The 17,281-nt window shown below is 42.7% G+C and overlaps 1 pseudogene; it reads right to left on the bottom strand.

The window, feature by feature from the left end:
- Positions 1 to 7,518: 7,518 nt before the first annotated feature.
- On the bottom strand, positions 7,519 to 17,044 carry LOC124039214 (annotated as a pseudogene).
- Positions 17,045 to 17,281: the final 237 nt, after the last annotated feature.

Raw genomic sequence — 17,281 nt, forward strand, 5'->3', positions numbered from 1 at the left:
GAGATCATTATCACAAATGAAAAGATAATTATCTCAAAAGGTGTTAAAGGGAAGTCTTGCGGCGCATATACATTTTCAGTTACATTTGAGTAGATTTCTTCCTGTGTTGCAATAATAACGGGCCTCATATGGATAGTCATTGTTTTTACAGGGAGAATTTCTAAAATCACCCTGGAGTGTAAGAGTGCTTTTTAGGCTGTTTGTAAATTCAGAGCATTGTCAGACTGTCCGTTCCTAATTTCAAAGCGTTTTGCTCTCAGAGCGTTCAAAGCTCACACTGGATACTCTGGCCGGGGAGTAGGCTGATCCGAGGAGTAGGCTGGTCCAAGGAGTAGGCTGATCCAAGGAGTAGGCTGATCCGAGGAGTAGGCTGATCCGAGGAGTAGGCTGGTCCAAGGAGTAGGCTGATCCAAGGAGTAGGCTGATCCGAGGAGTAGGCTGATCTGAGGAGTAGGCTGGTCCAAGGAGTAGGCTGATCCAAGGAGTAGGCTGATCCGGGGAGTAGGCTGATCCGAGGAGTAGGCTGATCCGAGGAGTAGGCTGATCCGAGGAGTAGGCTGGTCCAAGGAGTAGGCTGGTCCAAGGAGTAGGCTGGTCCAAGGAGTAGGCTGATCCAAGGAGTAGGCTGATCCGAGGAGTAGGCTGATCCAAGGAGTAGGCTGATCCGAGGAGTAGGCTGATCCGAGGAGTAGGCTGATCCGAGGAGTAGGCTGATCCAAGCGTTCTGACATCACAAAAACAGTTAAGCAGCCAAGCTAACTGGCTAAAGTTGTATAGCTTGCTAGCTACTTCCAGACACAAATGAGAGAACACCTCACTCTGACCATTTTACTTGCCCTAGCAGAGCTTGTTATAGTGTTTTCATTTTATTTCGTGGGTTTATGACTGTAACTGTGTTATTGGCAACAATTGACAATCGTTTTTTAGATGATGTTTACTGACTGCTCGCCTGCTCCCTGCAGACATGAAACGAACTACCTCAGCCCAGACCAATAGTGGCAAGTGGCAGAGAGATGCTGCTGACAGTGGCCTTGTGAGGTCAGAAATAAGGCAATTTTTTTATGCCCCTCAACTCCTGCCTTGAATCAACAGACCCTCCCCCCCGCCCCAAAAAATATCAGATCATCAAAATAGACATATTTTATCAAATATGGAAAAGATAGAAAATTATTATTTCGAAAAACCCTCAATAAAAACAACCATTCTATCAGATCTTTTAACGCTTTAGAGGAGTTGAAGTTAGTCATTTTTCTTCTTCTTTCAAGTGATATACACAGTAGCAATTTAGTTTCTCCACGGTTGCTTTATGATAGTAAAACCTAATTAAATGTAACATAGTTTAACCAAAATTCATATTCTATCAGGCAGATGGAGTGTGACCAAGATGGCAAGATGGCGCCGACAGAGAGGATCGCCTCGCCTCTAGTATCTCTAGCCCAGCTGGTTTGTAGAGGTTCAGCTCTTTCAGAACATCAGCTATCTGGATTTGGGTGAAGGAGAAATGGGGGACTCTTGGGCAAGTTGCTGTGGGGGGTGCAGGGCTGTTGACCAGGGTAGGGGTAGCCAGGTGGAAAGCATGGCCAACCGTAGAAAAATGCTTATTGAAATTCTCAATTATCGTAGATTTATCGGTGGTGACAGTGTTTCTTAGCCTCAATGCAGTGGGCATCTGGGAGGAGGTGCTCTTATTCCCCATGGACTTTACAGTGTCCCAGAACTTTTTGGAGTTTGTGCTACAGGATGCAAATTTCTGTTTGAAAAAGCTAGCCTTTGATTTTCTAACTGCCTGTGTATATTAGTTCCTAACTTCCCTGAAAAGTTGCATATCGCGGGGGCTATTCGAAGCTAATGCAGTACTCCACAGGATGTATTTGTGCTGCTCGAGGGAAGTCAGGTCTGGAGTGAACCAAGGGCTATATTTGTCCCTAGTTCTACATTTTTTTAAATGGGGCATGCTTATTTAAGATGGTGAGGAAAGCACTTTTAAAGAATTACCAGGCATCCCCTACTGACGGAATGAGGTCAATATCCCTCCAGGTCCCCTCCAGATACAGGTCGATTAGAAAGGCCTGCTCGCTGTTTTAGGTGATGAGGGGTGGTCGTTTGACCGCAATGAGGCAGTGATCGCTGAGATCCTGGTTGAAGACAACAGAGGTGTATTTAGAGGGCAGGTTGGTCAAGATGATATCTATGAGGGTGCCTGTGTGTACGGATTTGGGGTTGTACCTGGTAGGTTCATTGATCATTTGTGTGAGATTGAGGGCATCTAGCTTATATTGTAGGATGACCGGAGTGTTAAGCATATCCAAGCTGTGTGTAGGCGCTATCAGCCAACCAGACTTAATAATGATGATAATGTGGCCTAAATCAAATGTTATGCTGCTGTGGCAGTACTGCTGATATTTAAACTAGGTACCTTGCTACACACACTTGACGGGTAGCATTTCAAGCGATGCATGTTTAGATACTGGGCCCGAGCAATCTCCATAGCCTACGACGCAGGCTGGTAAAAATACACAAGAGCTCTGTACAGGGCAGACCAACAGACTGGGTAGTGGTGGGGGGTGGCGAACTTGACGACTTGGGAGCAGTGGGTTCAGAACAACAACGGGGGGGGAAAAGTTTAAAAGGGCATTTGGCGAGTGGGAGGGCAAAGTGTTATGCAGGTGAATGAGGACCCAAAAGCGACTTGGCGAAAACAGAGTTTTTAATCCAGTAAGAAACTTTACAAAACAAAAAGCATAATACTACTCGTAAAGACGAGAACAGACTGGAGACTTGATCGAGAACTGCAGGTTGCCTCGGGAAGGCACTTGAACCTAGCAGACTCAGACACCTGCTCACCACACAGCATCTGAGGGAAACACGACACGACAGGGCAAAACATAGACACAGCACGGTGAATTATAGATGAGGATCCGACGGGGCAGGAACGGAAAACAAGGAGAGAAATAGGGACTCTAATCAGGGAAAAGGATCGGGAACAGGTGTGGGAAGACTAAATGATTGATTAGGGGAATAGGAACAGCTGGGAGCAGGAACGGAACGATAGAGAGAAGAGAGAGCGAGAGAGTGAGAGAGGGAGGGGGAGAGAGAGAGATAGAAAGAGGGAAAGAACCTAATAAGACCAGCAGAGGGAAACGAATAGAAGGGGAAGCACAGGGACAAGACATGATAATTAATGACAAAACATGACACAAAGGGGCAGGTGTAGGTAGTCCCCTATCTATGCACGTGCCTGAACGCACCCATAATGTTATGTATTACTCTTTGTAATCCTTCACTCATGCTGCCAAACATACCCTTGTAAAACAGACTATCCTACTGATAATGGACTTCGGCGATGTCATTTACAAAATAGCCTCCAACACTCTACTCAGCAAATTGGATGCAATCTATCACAGTGCCATCCGTTATGTCACCAAAGACCCATATACTACACACCACTGCGACCTGTATGCTCTCGCCGGCTGGCCCTCGCTTCATATTTGTCACCAAACCCACTGGTTCCAGGTCATCTATAAGTCTTTGCTAGGTAAATTCCCGCCTTATCTCAGCTCACTGGTCACCATAGTAGCACCCACCTGTAGCATGCGCTCTAGCAGGTATATTTCACTGGTCACCCCCAAAGCCAATTCCTCCTTCGGCAGCCTTTCCTTCCAGTTCTCTGCTGCCAATGACTGGAACAAACTGCAAAAATCACTGAAGCTGGATACTCATATCTCCCTCACTAGCTTTAAGCACCAGCTGTCAGAGCAGCTCACAGATTACTGCACCTGTACATAGCTCATCTGTAAATATCCCATCCAACTACCTCATCCCCCATACTTTATTTATTTTATTTATTTTGCTCCTTTGCACCACAGTATCTCTACTTGCACATCTATAACTCCAGTTTTTAATTGCTATATTGTAATTATTTCGCCACTATGGCCTATTTATTGCCTTACCTCCCTTATCCTACCTCATTTGCACACACTGTATATAGAACCTGTTCTCAACTGGCCTACCTGGTTAAATAAAGATTAAATAAAAAATCAAAATGTTGTGGTATATATTATTATGAGGTGGATGACTCATATAACGGTAATGTATGCGCCATAAACACTAGATCACAAATACAGTACATTCTTTTTTGTGTATAGTAGTGGTGGGTTGCCCTACATCTCTTTAGTTTAAATCTGCATTATGTAACTTTTTGGGCAACCTGACCAAATTCACATAGAAATGTGAATTAGGGATCTGTCATTCTTATTGAAAGAAAGAGGCAGTATATCTGTTCTCTCTGTGCTATTTCTAAGCTTCCCATTCTTAAATTATGTTTTTGCGTCTTATACTTTTGTTTTTGTAGAGCAGTTTCAAACAGCTGAAAAACAATATTTTTGGTTATAGAAAATATATTCCACAGCAGTCTAGATGGTACAATGATTCTCTACACTATACTTGCTTATTTTGTCACATAAACTGAAATTAGGCAAACTATTCTAAATTAAGCAACCAGGAAATGGCAGAGTGATTTCTGCAGAGTGCACCTTTAAATATAGAATTTAGGTCCATTTGGCAGCTTTCACAGTTAGTGTTTTCAGAAAACATATCTTCTGTGCTTTGAAAGGCCGTTGAGAGGAATGCTCCCGTTGCGTTGCGTTTGCAGGATGAAGTCACCAGCTGCTCATCCAAATGTTTTCTTAACAGCGACTTTACTGAGATACCAACAAAAGAAGGTCATATCCACAAAGCAGCAAGTCTGGAGTTATTTAAAGAAGGTCCTTCTTCCACTAAAGTCTGCTTTCAAAATCAGAGCTGGATGGATATTGACGGAATGGCCCCTATCCTTCTTTTTGGAAGCCTCCCCAGCAACGTTTGTTTACATTTCTGTGCCACTGTCAACTAGGATTTTGCCAGTGATGGGAAATGACGATATTCTTAGAACTCAATGTTGCATGACTTCTCCACTGCAGTTCCTTCAAAGTTCCTCGAGAGAATGCTTCTGGTAAACTAATAAAATCTAATACGATATACAAGATTTACCAGGATGAATGAAAACATTTGTACTCTTTTTTTTCATTGGTGCGATAATTCACTGTGATAAGTGGAAGGAATATCTAGTATTTCAATGTTTTTGGCAAACATACAGCTCCCGCAGAACACAATACCATCCAATTAAATGTCATCCATAAATTAGGCAACCCTGTACCTTTTAAAGAAACCTTACTGGTACAAGAACAACATTCCAAGTTCATTGGTTTACTCAAGTGATATTAATACTATCATTAGAATTGGACATAGTTCATTTTGACTACTATTACCGCTAATACAATAATAGTCCCTAATAGGGACCCAATGAGGAGGAAGTGATGAGAGGATCGGCTCAGAGCTTTCCCATCCCCAGCAGATGCTGCGAAGCCTCACCGGGTCAGTGCTACAGTCACACTTGACCCCTATACCGTGGGTGTGTATGGAACCTCTCCCCCAGTTGGTGGAACAGAAAGGGCAATAACCTCCAAAGTCTTTGTTTGGGCCGGCCAGGCTGAGCATAGGCCGGCCATTGTAAGTCCCCGGACTCCTATGCTTTACCTCTTGTTTTCTTTGGGAAGCAGGAAATTGGATGACTGGCTACCTGCTACAACAACATCCTGTACTTGAGAAGCCGTCTTTTCACCCATACCCACCTATTATTTCCCCTTTCCATCATACGCAAGTGGTCAGCCAGCAGACTTCTGGTTCCTAGGGGCCCTCGCGTGGGCTTGTCTGAGTTCCACACGGGTTGAGATCAAATTGGCCCCAGCCAGATGCTTCCGTTGAAAATAGTTTGGGGGCCAAATAGGGCTTTAGGAGCCAGATTCCACCTTGTCAGGTTAACGGTGCTTTGTGAGCTGATTGAAATGGCAGTGATGGTGGTGTGCAAAGCGAATGTGATCATTCAAATGCAGGCTCCCATGTCAGTACCACGTCAGATAAATGTACTTCCATCATAGTGATCTTTTTAGGGTTTATTGCTATTAGGAAGAACACCAGACCAGACAAATTGCCAGTGTAAAAACATCCTAGAGGATTATTCTAATATATACCAGGATTTGTGTGGGTGAAAATGAGTCTAATCAAATCCTCCTTAGACATGCACTGGAACTTTGGTGACTACTAAGTATGTTTTTAAACCTCTCGCTTTGGGCTGGATGTGTCAATGTGTAGTTCACACAATCTATGTGCAGAATTATTGTTTTACCTCAATTGGTCACAAAATCCCTAGTTTGAAAGTAACTGTTTTCTTGGAAGCTGTGCTGTGCCAGCCCCCTAGCAATTCGAGTTGCAGCCAATGAGCTTCAGCCCCTCGCCATTTGAGTGACAGCTAGCAAGATGCACACACAGCAGAGTGAGAGAGTGAGAGCAATGATGTTCTCTTCACATATGTGACTTGGTATAAAATGTTCGGGCACTACTTTTGGCTCAGAGAACTACTTTCAGAACTCCTAGCTAAAAAGTTTACAAATGTACCGGATCATCTCTTCCTAATTTTTTTAGATTTGGTTATTAAGAAATGCTAGCGCCCGTGACTGAATTCAAACGTGAGTTGGTTTTGGGGTTTGGTTTGATGTGGGTATGTCTTGTGTGTGTTAGCAGGTGGGAAGAGCTAGCCATATAATTTCCATATAATTTGATTTTTTCCAAAATTTGTATATGAATTTCTACAACTTATAGTTGGTTTGAGGTTTTTATGTAATTGACATTGGGAGCTATTGACCTTTAAAAAATTGTCCCATGTACAATATGTCATTTACTGATGGTCCCTAATTAGCCCCCTAGGGATATCAAATGTTAAACCAAATTGTCCATGGGCATTAAGATCAGGTCGTGTGCAGCTGCGCTCCAAATCAATGATTACTTGGGTGCTGCCAGCTGCGGGCAGGATTGAAATAAACCCAACCCATGGAAAACTCTTACGGTACCCTTCATTCTGCGACATACAATTTTTCCTATCATCTCGCAAATCTCCATTTTGGACGAGACTGACTTTATGACCAAAATGATCCTATTTTCACTTTGTTGTAAAATTTGACACTAGAATAAATGTTTCTGACTTATATCGATGCCACATAAGCCATTTTCAAAACAAGAAGTTGCTTTTTCTAAGAGTGTAGTGCTTTTCTATGAGTGTAGTTCTATATGAGAGGGTTTTGTATTTCTCTCTCTCTCTCTCTCTCACTGTGCCTCTCTCTGTCCATCTCTCTCAAATCAAATCAAAGTTTATTGGTTTGCGTACACAGATTTGCAGATGTTATTGCAGGTGCAGCTCTCTCTCTCTCACACACTCACAGGCAAGCACACAGACAGGAAAAGAAAGAAAAGACAGTTGAGATAGAGACAGACGTCTCCAGACAGTTGTCATAGAAAATAGACTAAGTAACCTGTCAATGCCAAAGAATTGGCTATGTCCTTATAGTCGGCCCAAGAAGCTCCATGCACTGTCACTTCATAACTCACGTGGCTGGTTTGGAAGAAATAATCAATGTATTTTTTTAAATGATTTATTATTTTTTTGCAGATTTCAAATGGCAACATCCTGTGTTTTATCAATATCATTCAAATGTAAAAAAATAAGAAGAAAAGTACAAAAAAAAAAGTAAATTCTAGGAAAAACCTGACAAAACAACTTTGAATACAATCAGATTTTGGGGCACTTAAGGCTTGGCAACGCTGAAATGGTTTGAGTGTCTGCAGGTGGCTTGTAGTGAAGCGTCGAGGGCCATGATTACGATGCGAGAGCTGAGGAGATGTCCTCAAACAAAATCAAATCGCGGACCTGGCATGTCATCACTGACTCTCACTGACTCACTTGGGAAGGGTGATGAACTCTGCAACTCGCTCAGATTGAGCCATTCCTTCGTTTGTTTGATCCAACACTCCACCGCAGTCAATGCTCCAGGAGTTAGATTGTAGGGAATACAGAAAATGTTACAACATCTTTGAAGTTAGGTCTAATATTGTCCTCATTTGACAGAGAAGTTCCAAAAAAATTACTTTGGACATTGGCAGACAGAGCACTACAGTATTTACAATCGGAAACACACGGGGGTTCAGACTGCGTACAAAGTCTCTAGAAACGCTTTGTTCCAGTAGCTGACTCTCCAGGGATATTATAGGATGTCTTGTGTTCTCTATGAATGTCCAGTTGGTGTTTGAGGGCCTCCTCTCCTCTCTGTGTTCACTCTGAGCTGGGTGAGGCAGCAGAGTCTATGTCGTCTGCCTCCAGGTCGTTAGGGGAAGCAGGCTGTCCTCCTTTCACTCTCTTCCACTTCATCCTTCTGTTCTGGAACCACACCTTCACCTACAGGACATAAACAGGAAGTGTCACTACATTTTCTACCTAGTGATATATATGGACGTTTGGGATACTGAGTGAGATTGTTTCCATATGTTCATATCTTAATGTTTATTATAAATAAGCATAATCCCACAACTTTCCACACCAGTTCAGATCATCAGTCAGGTGGGTGTTTTTTTTTTGGTGCTTGTGAAACGCGTGCAGTCTCAGTGTAAAGTATGAATTTAGGTTTGGATTACAGTTAAGTCAGTATCATATCGTTTCTGTCTGATGAAGATCTTGTAACTCAATTTTTGTTTAGATTTTTTGAAAGCAGCAACTCCCCTCAATGTACTCTGTACATTTCATGACACTAGGACCAATAAAATGTGTTCAAAATAGCTTCGGCAAGTTTCATAATTGTATGTTCAATAGTGGGAAAATATGCCACTTTTTTCCCATTTCCTGAAAGGTTTCTGTTTCGTAGATAAGAGGTTGTCATCAGACAGCATCAATGTTTAGGTTGCAGTAGCTAATGGGCTCTCTGGATCATTCTACAACATCACTGACATGACTTATGACATCATTTCCTTGGACCCAGTCAGTCGCTATCCTGTGCCAACTGGACCCACATACTCAGGGGAGGGCAGTGCCTGACCTCCGCGCATCCCTCTCAGCATTCCCCACGGCAACACTGGGACAGACTAATCTCTTCCCACACTATTTTTATGAAGACTATCCCCTCATCTGATACTGTCTGCCACTTGTGACTGAAGGAACGTCAGTCTGCCAAGATGTGTAGGATGTGTCGGGGGGGGCGGGGAAATCACCAAAAAGTTGAGCCTAAGTTGCAATGGGACTCAGAACCCGGAGTGTAGGCCTAGCTGGCCTTGAGCACCAGAGGCCTGGGAAATTCATCTAAGAGCAGGCTATGTGCGGTCACTGAGAAACTATGGGCTCGTTAGGAGGAGTGGGGAGTGGGGACAGGGGCTGGAAATGGGGAGAGGAACAGAGGAGACTGCCAAGTCCTTACAAATGTTTGCCTTGTCTCACCAGGTTCTAAGATCTGCTGCCCAATCACAAAGGAAGTCTTCAAACATTTCCCCGCTCCGGTTGGTCACCTATTAGGATGAGTGCTATTAACGAGAAGCGACCTGAGCCAGTAGTTGTAGGCTGCAGAGACTCAACTATGTTCCAGCTCTCTATATCAAGAGCATTGTTAAATATATGTCCATTTTTAAAATAATTTGTGGTTAATAATATTACCCTTTAAATTGCATATTCTCATCCAATCAACAGGCTCTTCTCTTATTTGTCAGACAATTAGCTGAAAACATCTGCTTTTTCATAGACCTCTTCTTTCTATTCCTTAGGAAAATGTATGCTTATAGATCACTAAATACTGTCATTGTGTAGAAGTATTCTGGTGTGGGTGTTGTGTGCTTGATTCCAGCGGTAAAAAAAGTACCCAATTGTCATACTTGAGTAAAAGTAAAGATGCCTTTATAGAAAATGACTCAAGTAAAAGTGAAAGTCGCCCAGTAAAATACAACATGAGCAAAAGTCTAAAAGTATTTGGTTTTAGTATCAAAAGTAAATGTAATTGCAAAAATATACCTAAGTATCAAAAGAAGAAGTAAAAGTATAAATCATTTACAAATCTTTAAATTAAACAAACCAGATGGCACCATTATTATTATTATTATTTTTTATTTTATTTTTATGTATGCATAGCCAGGGACACACTCCAACACTCAGACATAATTTTCAAATGGAGCATGTGTGTTTCGTGATTCTGACATGATCAGAGACAGTGGGGATGACCAGGGATGCTCTCTTGATAAGTGCGTGAATTTGACCATTTTCCGGTCCTGCTAAGCATTCAAAATGTAATGGGTATTTTTGGGTGTCAGGGAAAATGTATGGAGTAAAAAGTACATTATTTTATTCAGGAATGTAGTGAAGTATAAAGTATAAATAGTAAAGTAAAGTGCAGATACCACAATAAACTACTTAAGGAGTACTTTAAAGTATTTTTCTACTCAAGTTTGATGATCTTCATTACCTGTCTCTCTGTGAGGTCCAGGTTGACCGCAATCTCGTAGCGACGCAGTCTGGTCAGGTAGTTATGGTGGGTGAACTCTGCCTCCAGTTCCCGGAGCTGCTCTTTGGTGAACGCTGTGCGCTCTTTCCTCGCTTTGCAGTTAGAGTCCACCTTGAAGTTGGAGTCCTGAATATCTGGAGGACATCAGAAGAGGAGAGAATTGTTATTTCATTAGCACTGCGTGATTATGCTATGATATGCAGTAGTGTTGAGAAATAATTCTGTACAATTCCGTGCACGCCAGTTTGCTACACCAAGAAAAGAATCATTCAGCAACAGGAAATGTGAATTATTAATGTGGATTATAATTCATGGACATTTTTGTAGGGGTTGATACATTTTCTGTTCGGGCAAATCAAGTCTGAAATTTAAAAGTGCACATTTCAAACTTTAGAAGCCTTTTTTGAACTCAAATACACGACAAGTTTGCATTTCCTTCTTTGCAGGAAAGTTCTCAGCAACAGATCACATTAAGATCCTACATCTATACCTGCATTTATGTGTTGAAGGAGTACCACTTAGGCCTACAATGTCTTGGCGTGTATATTGGTTTTGATCTGAATTTGAACACAAGTTGAGTGGTTTGTCTGTCTGGTATTAGGCCGTTTCGGAAAGAAGAGGTCAACCAACAAGTCTTTCGAGGCTCTAGTCGTACACTCAGAGAGCGACCGGACCAACACCCTATGTGAGACCTCCCTGACCACACTGACCTGAAGTCCCACTCACTGAGTTACACTATCTAACCACCAGTGCCGCAGTCAAGTCAACGCTACTTTGCGCTGCAACAGGGGCCACCTAACCAGGAGGCAGAGGGCTTGAGTTAGAGAGGAATGCAGCGGAACATCGTTAAACCCTCTACAAAAGAACAAAGGTGGGGATTAGTCCGGCTCAAGCGTGTGCATCTCTGGGAAGATGGGAAGACTTCCCCTCATGGGCCAGAGGAGAGGAGGCTGAGGGCCATGGCACAGTAACTCACACACAAGCTGTCAACCTCGCCAGCCTCTGGAAAATAGGAAGGCTTCTCACCCGTGTAGCAGAGCATAGGAAAGAGTAATTATGAAATCATGTGCTGTAATTACCATGGTATTCATATATGTCTGATTGTGTTTATTGATTGAGTCTCATTATAGGTTAATACAGTTTGTATGATACATTTGTACGACAGGGAATATGAAGGCTATTGTAAAATGTACAGTATATTAGGATAGAGAATTGTGTACATGAAAGACATTTAATAATACCTTGTTAAAAATCTCAACTATATATTAAATGGAATGATTCTAGCTAACCATTCTGCATAGGTAGCGACACTAGCTGCTGATGTAATCTCGAGAAAATGGTTATAATTTGTCAAAGTGAGAAGTTCTGCTTTGTACTTGCCAGAGCGTGGAGCCAGACTGTGAAATTAACTGCAGCGCCTGGTCCAGATGTGACTGGGCAGATCCAGACTCTCTCTCTCTCTGTGTGTGTGTGTGTGTGTGTGTGTGTGTGTGTGTGTGTGTGTGTGTGTGTGTGTGTGTGTGTGTGTGTGTGTGTGTGTGTGTGTGTGTGTGTGTGTGTGTGTGTGTGTGTGTGTGCGTGTGCGTGTGTGCATGTGTGCGTGCGTGCGTGCACATGTGTCCGCGTCCTTCATCAGACTCACTTGTGTGCGTGTGTGTGCACATGTGCCGTGTCCTTCAGTGTGTGCTCGCATGTGTGTGTTTGCATGCGTCTTTGCCTTGCTTGTGCATAGCCATGGGACGTAGGGGTACCCCCAACCCAAAACATCTTCCCGCAGCCAAGACTCCCATTCAGAGAGACCAACCTACCAACCTGTGGTCTATAATGCCTCATGTTGAGAACGCCGTATTATCATGATTAAAACCCAGATTAAGGAAACTTGTTCAACGTTCGCTGCTCTACTCTGGCCTATTGAGGAGGAATGGAGTAGAGAGCAGGTTTAGCTTGCTGAACACCTGGCAGGACAGATTTAATGGGCACACACACTGGCCTTCACTAAACAGGCCCCAATAAATACCCTGCACAGCCAGAGACCGTAAACTGGAGGGGAGCAACTCCTGCACCCAGCGGGACTCTGTAACGCAAACAGCATTTGGCATTTCTGGGAGATGGTGCAAAAGTAATTTGTCTTAATTAACACTGAATTAAGCCCATTGTAAACAAGTGGGTTGTCAGACTCAAACAGAAATGAAAAGGACTATTTAATTAATGATGAGATAGTTGGTGTATTAAAGTGTGTGCCAAGGTTTATGTACGTAATAAACACATGTGTACATCTCCAAGATGGTTTTCTTCACAGTAAAAATGGTGTTGAAATGTGTTTTATATCGGAGTGGTTATATGTATATTAAAGTGTTTTAGAGACTTTATTATTATAAAGTTGATAAGTTAACAATGATGTTGGTCAGGCTAATGGATTAAAATAACCCTGCAATGTTCATATGTTTAGCAGCACTATAAACATGTTCTAATTATTAGTTATTAGTTCAATTAATTACATACCAGTCTCATATATGTTTCAGTATTAGCATAACAAGGTTCAATAAAGTTAAATGGTTGGCTATGATAAGTATAATATTAAAAGCATTTAAGTGTCCACTATTCAAATTGCAGCACTATTGTAGTGGAGTTGGATAAATACAGACGCATTATAGCTTACCTTGCTTGATTTAGATGAAACAGAGCTTGTCTAAACTAGTTCTTACACGATGGCTTATTAAACGCATTAAAACCTGTGGAGACCTGACATTCCTTCAAAACATGTAATAATCTGCACATCAGTAGAGGTTGAACCTTTTGAAACGGTTGAAAGTATGAATGAAGGTGAATCCATCACCATGTCTTAGAACTTGTGCCTCAGAGCATTTTGTATTATTCTGTACGTAAATCCAAGACACTCCATTTATTATGATATGCTATATGCATTACAATTTGCAGGATATGGTACGAACTGTAATTCGTACAATATGTTACGATTTTGCAAACCGTATGATATGTTACAATTTCCAATTTGTTGTTGCTCATGTTAACTAGGTGGTTAGGTGACTAATGCTAATGTTAGCCAGCTGGCTAACGTTAGCTAGGCTAAGGGTTAGGTTTAGGGTTAAAGTTAGGAGTGTTAGGTTAAAGGGTTAAGGTCAGGGGACGGGTTAGCTACAAGGGTAAAGGTTAGAGTTAGCATTTGGGGAAGGGTTGTCTAACACGCTATGTACAGTAGGTGCAAAGTAGCTAAAAAGTAAAAAGTAGTTGCAATGTTGCGAATGAGCTAAAATGCTAAAGTTGTCCATGTTGAGATTCAAACACCCTCCTTTAGTTTTTTTGCCTTACGTAAACCTCATGTCTTATGTAACCATACCAAACATGACATATCATACTAATTTGAGTGTCATGGATTTACATTTACTATGTTATGTCTAGTCAATGAGACCAAGCTATTATATACTGTAGCATTGTGTCAATGCCATAGATCCCTTTCCTGCAGTCAAATTACCTAGTTGCCTCCTGGGTGGAATGTTATTCATATTTTTTAATCAAAATTAAAAATTAAACTGCTGAAAATCTGGTCAAACGATGTTGCTGTATTTCAGTCTTCTGTGAAGTATATAAAGTGTGATATTGGGATGCAAACTCAAAATGAAATACATTTCAACTCTACATCTGACATGGTACAGGTGTCTGCTTTAAAAAAAAACATGTGTGTGAGGTGTATACTTTTCTTTCAAAGTAGATTGAAGACTACCAAGAACCACTCTGTATGAGACTGATTTAACCCACTCCAGCAAAAGGTTAATACAGGTATTTTCCCAATACTCGGTCCAAGTATTCAATGCAGGTTTGAATGGTCATCTATGAAATACTGGGCCGACGCAGTGGTCAACCATGTTGCATGTGTTCAGTGGGAGATTCTGTTACACCTTAATGACAGGAAAATGTCAATGGATAAGAATGTAAAAGCTGGGTTGCAGGCAAGTGATTTTACCAGACGTGGTCTGGCATGTTTTCACTGGAGTGAGGTAACACAAGAAAAGGGGGGGGGAAATCTACATTTCTCCAATTAAGTGCCTTAAGGCCTGTGTCTGCTGAGCTATGAAGGAGATCTCACATTAGACACGTTTATGGAATAACGTCTTCAAGCCCTAAGTGATTTTTCTAAAGTGAGTATTTCGTTTTGTTTTGTTTTGTCCATCCTCATATAGCCAGTAGCACACGCGAATACTGATCGAGGAGGTAAGACATTTATTTATCTTCAAACAATGTCCCCCATTCCAGAGAGGTTCGAAAGTTTGTCTTCCATAGCATGGCCCGGAAGCTGAAGGGAATGCCTATAGCAGATGTGCTGACAAAAGTGAGGTTCACTTTTCCTCTCTTTCAGCTAGCATGAAATTGGGAGTATATTTCAATAACATATCTATAGCTAGAAAATAAATATAAACAGTTCCCAGTGCCATTAACTAAAATGGCCGGTCATTAAAAAGTGTGTGACTTTTAAAAATTAGCACTTCATGGATATCAGTTACTGCACTAGAAATGTGGTTTGATTTCCTGTCACTGAATGAAATAAGATAAGAGGAATAGATTAAGTGAACTATTACAACGTTTTTTTTAAGTTAGAAGACTAAACTCTTAACTGAGAATTTGAATATGGCCCTGAACTGAATCATAAATACAATGTTTTTTTCCCCAGTGAACTCTTTCACTTGCATTTGTGTTGCATCAGAAACAGTACTCTGGCGACCGGTATAATATCCCCATGATATTTAAACATAGCTCCTTAAGTGTCTTACCCTACTAGCCAAACTTAAGAAATATCCGTTGGTCTTTTGTTGTTCTATCATTGTTTACGGTAACAAGTACATCAATAATCAATGGGGAATTGCAAGGAATAAACAGTTGCCTGCCTGTTGGTGTTGATATTAAATTGAATAGTTCAAGGAGCTTCTAATACTTTTAATAGTAGTACTTATAAAGACATCTAACAATATATCTGCTAGCATGGACCGTGATACTATACATCATAAGAATATGAGATACGCCAAGCTTATTTTGCTGACAAACATCTCATTCGATTTATACCCGCAGTATCCTGAAAGCCGTCATGTCTCAATGATTACCAATGACACACGGATTCAACAAAGAGTTGCAGTTAGTCATTTCAACGTTGTAGGAGCCCTCAAACAATGAGAGGATGCAACTGGTCCACTCGGAGTGTGTCTTGAGCACCAACTATCGTCACCTTTTGCATACCTATCTGTTGAGGCTCTAGGTTGACTGCCTTATGGTGAGGAAACACATACAGAGATTCTGTCCCATTGTTCGGCAATGACATGGGGCATTGGTGAATGTGATACTGTGTCATGGTCCACTGGTAAAGTAGTCTGGTGAGAGTCTCCCTTCAGAATAACACATCTGTCTCGTGTACTCATGAGGGAAAGGGGTTTGTCAAAATGAATGTCGACTCTGGGAGTCATGTTTTAACTTCTGTCTCTGCATGGCATTTGACTTGAATTTGCACGCTATGTAGGCCTGCTGAAGTGGTCACCCATGTCTTTCCCCACATCTTTTCAGTCATGGTATTTACCGGCAGCACACCCCAACTGATCCCGCCACGACGCATCATTGACTCACCTATTAGGTCCCTCTTCCTCTTGGAGCTCTTCTTCTCTGTGTCGGCCGATGCCATGCCTTGTGGCGAGTACTCCCCCTTCAGACACCTGGGCACTGCCCCTGGCAGCCTCTCCCCACCTGTGCTGTCCATCTCCCCCCCCCTACGCCCCCCACAACTCCTCCAGCAACCACCGCCACGGGCGTCACTCGACAGGCCTCCTGCCCCCGGCCCCGCGTCTCACAGGGGGGGGGAACTGCCAGTCGGCCCTCTGGAAGCCTGCATGGGGCTCTTGGTAAAGTCTGTCGTCGCGGGGGTAGGCGGTGTGGGATGCGGGCACCAGGCAGGAGGTGGAGAAGTCTGTATAGGAAAGGTACTCAGGCTTCTGGTGCAGGGAGAAAGGGGCCTGCTGGTAGGACGACTGGAGCCCCGCTCCTGGGTGAGGGTTCCTCACGCACCCCCAGATGGGGCTGCCGGGGTGGGCGCTCCGCATGCAGCTGCTGGTTGTCTGATCCATGGCGATGAACACAATAAACACTCCCTTACACACACACACTTAGTCAACCTCACACACTTCTGGAGTGAAGTCCTTGCTGAGAGCTGAAAGTCCCTTCAGAGTGTTCTCTGGTTCTGTCAATATAGGTTAATATCCACTTCAGCTTTTTGATTTTAGAAGCACATCATCTCCCCAGCACATCCAACTCTGGAAGAAGTTACTCTCTCTCTTTGTCTGTCTGTCTTTCTGTCACTGACCGTGTCTTGTTGACTCTCCTCAGTCCAATGTGTAAGGATGGAAAACCTTCCTCTGGTTAAGTTGGTCTCTCTCTCTCCGTCTTGCATGTGTAACGTTGTAGAGAGCAGCACCTCACACACACATAACCTGACCGGCAAGTGGACAAGTGATCTGACTGGCTGTGCTGCTAGAGAAGTGTTCGGCTAACCCCTGTGTCCACACAGACACACTCACACACACACAGACACACACTCTCCTGACCGGGCTGGCTGCTTTCACAGTTCTAAAATATTCCTGACAAGTGGTCCCTCCTCCCTTTTTTAAATGCAGAGGTGGGAAAGAGTGGCAAGTTTATGGAGTGTAACGCGAGCCTGCAGAGGAGGAGCCCTGGCGGCCAAATGTGGGTACCCTGCGACCAACCCCACCAACTCTGCCTCATCAACTATTAATCACAGGGGAAATGTTATATGCACATCTAATGGGCTTTCCAGACGCGCCGCACTTTTAAAGGGACATTGTCTGTAAAATATAAACGCGAACACC

Source organism: Oncorhynchus gorbuscha, linkage group LG07 (assembly GCF_021184085.1).
Source record: "Oncorhynchus gorbuscha isolate QuinsamMale2020 ecotype Even-year linkage group LG07, OgorEven_v1.0, whole genome shotgun sequence".
Taxonomy (NCBI): Eukaryota; Metazoa; Chordata; class Actinopteri; order Salmoniformes; family Salmonidae; genus Oncorhynchus; species Oncorhynchus gorbuscha.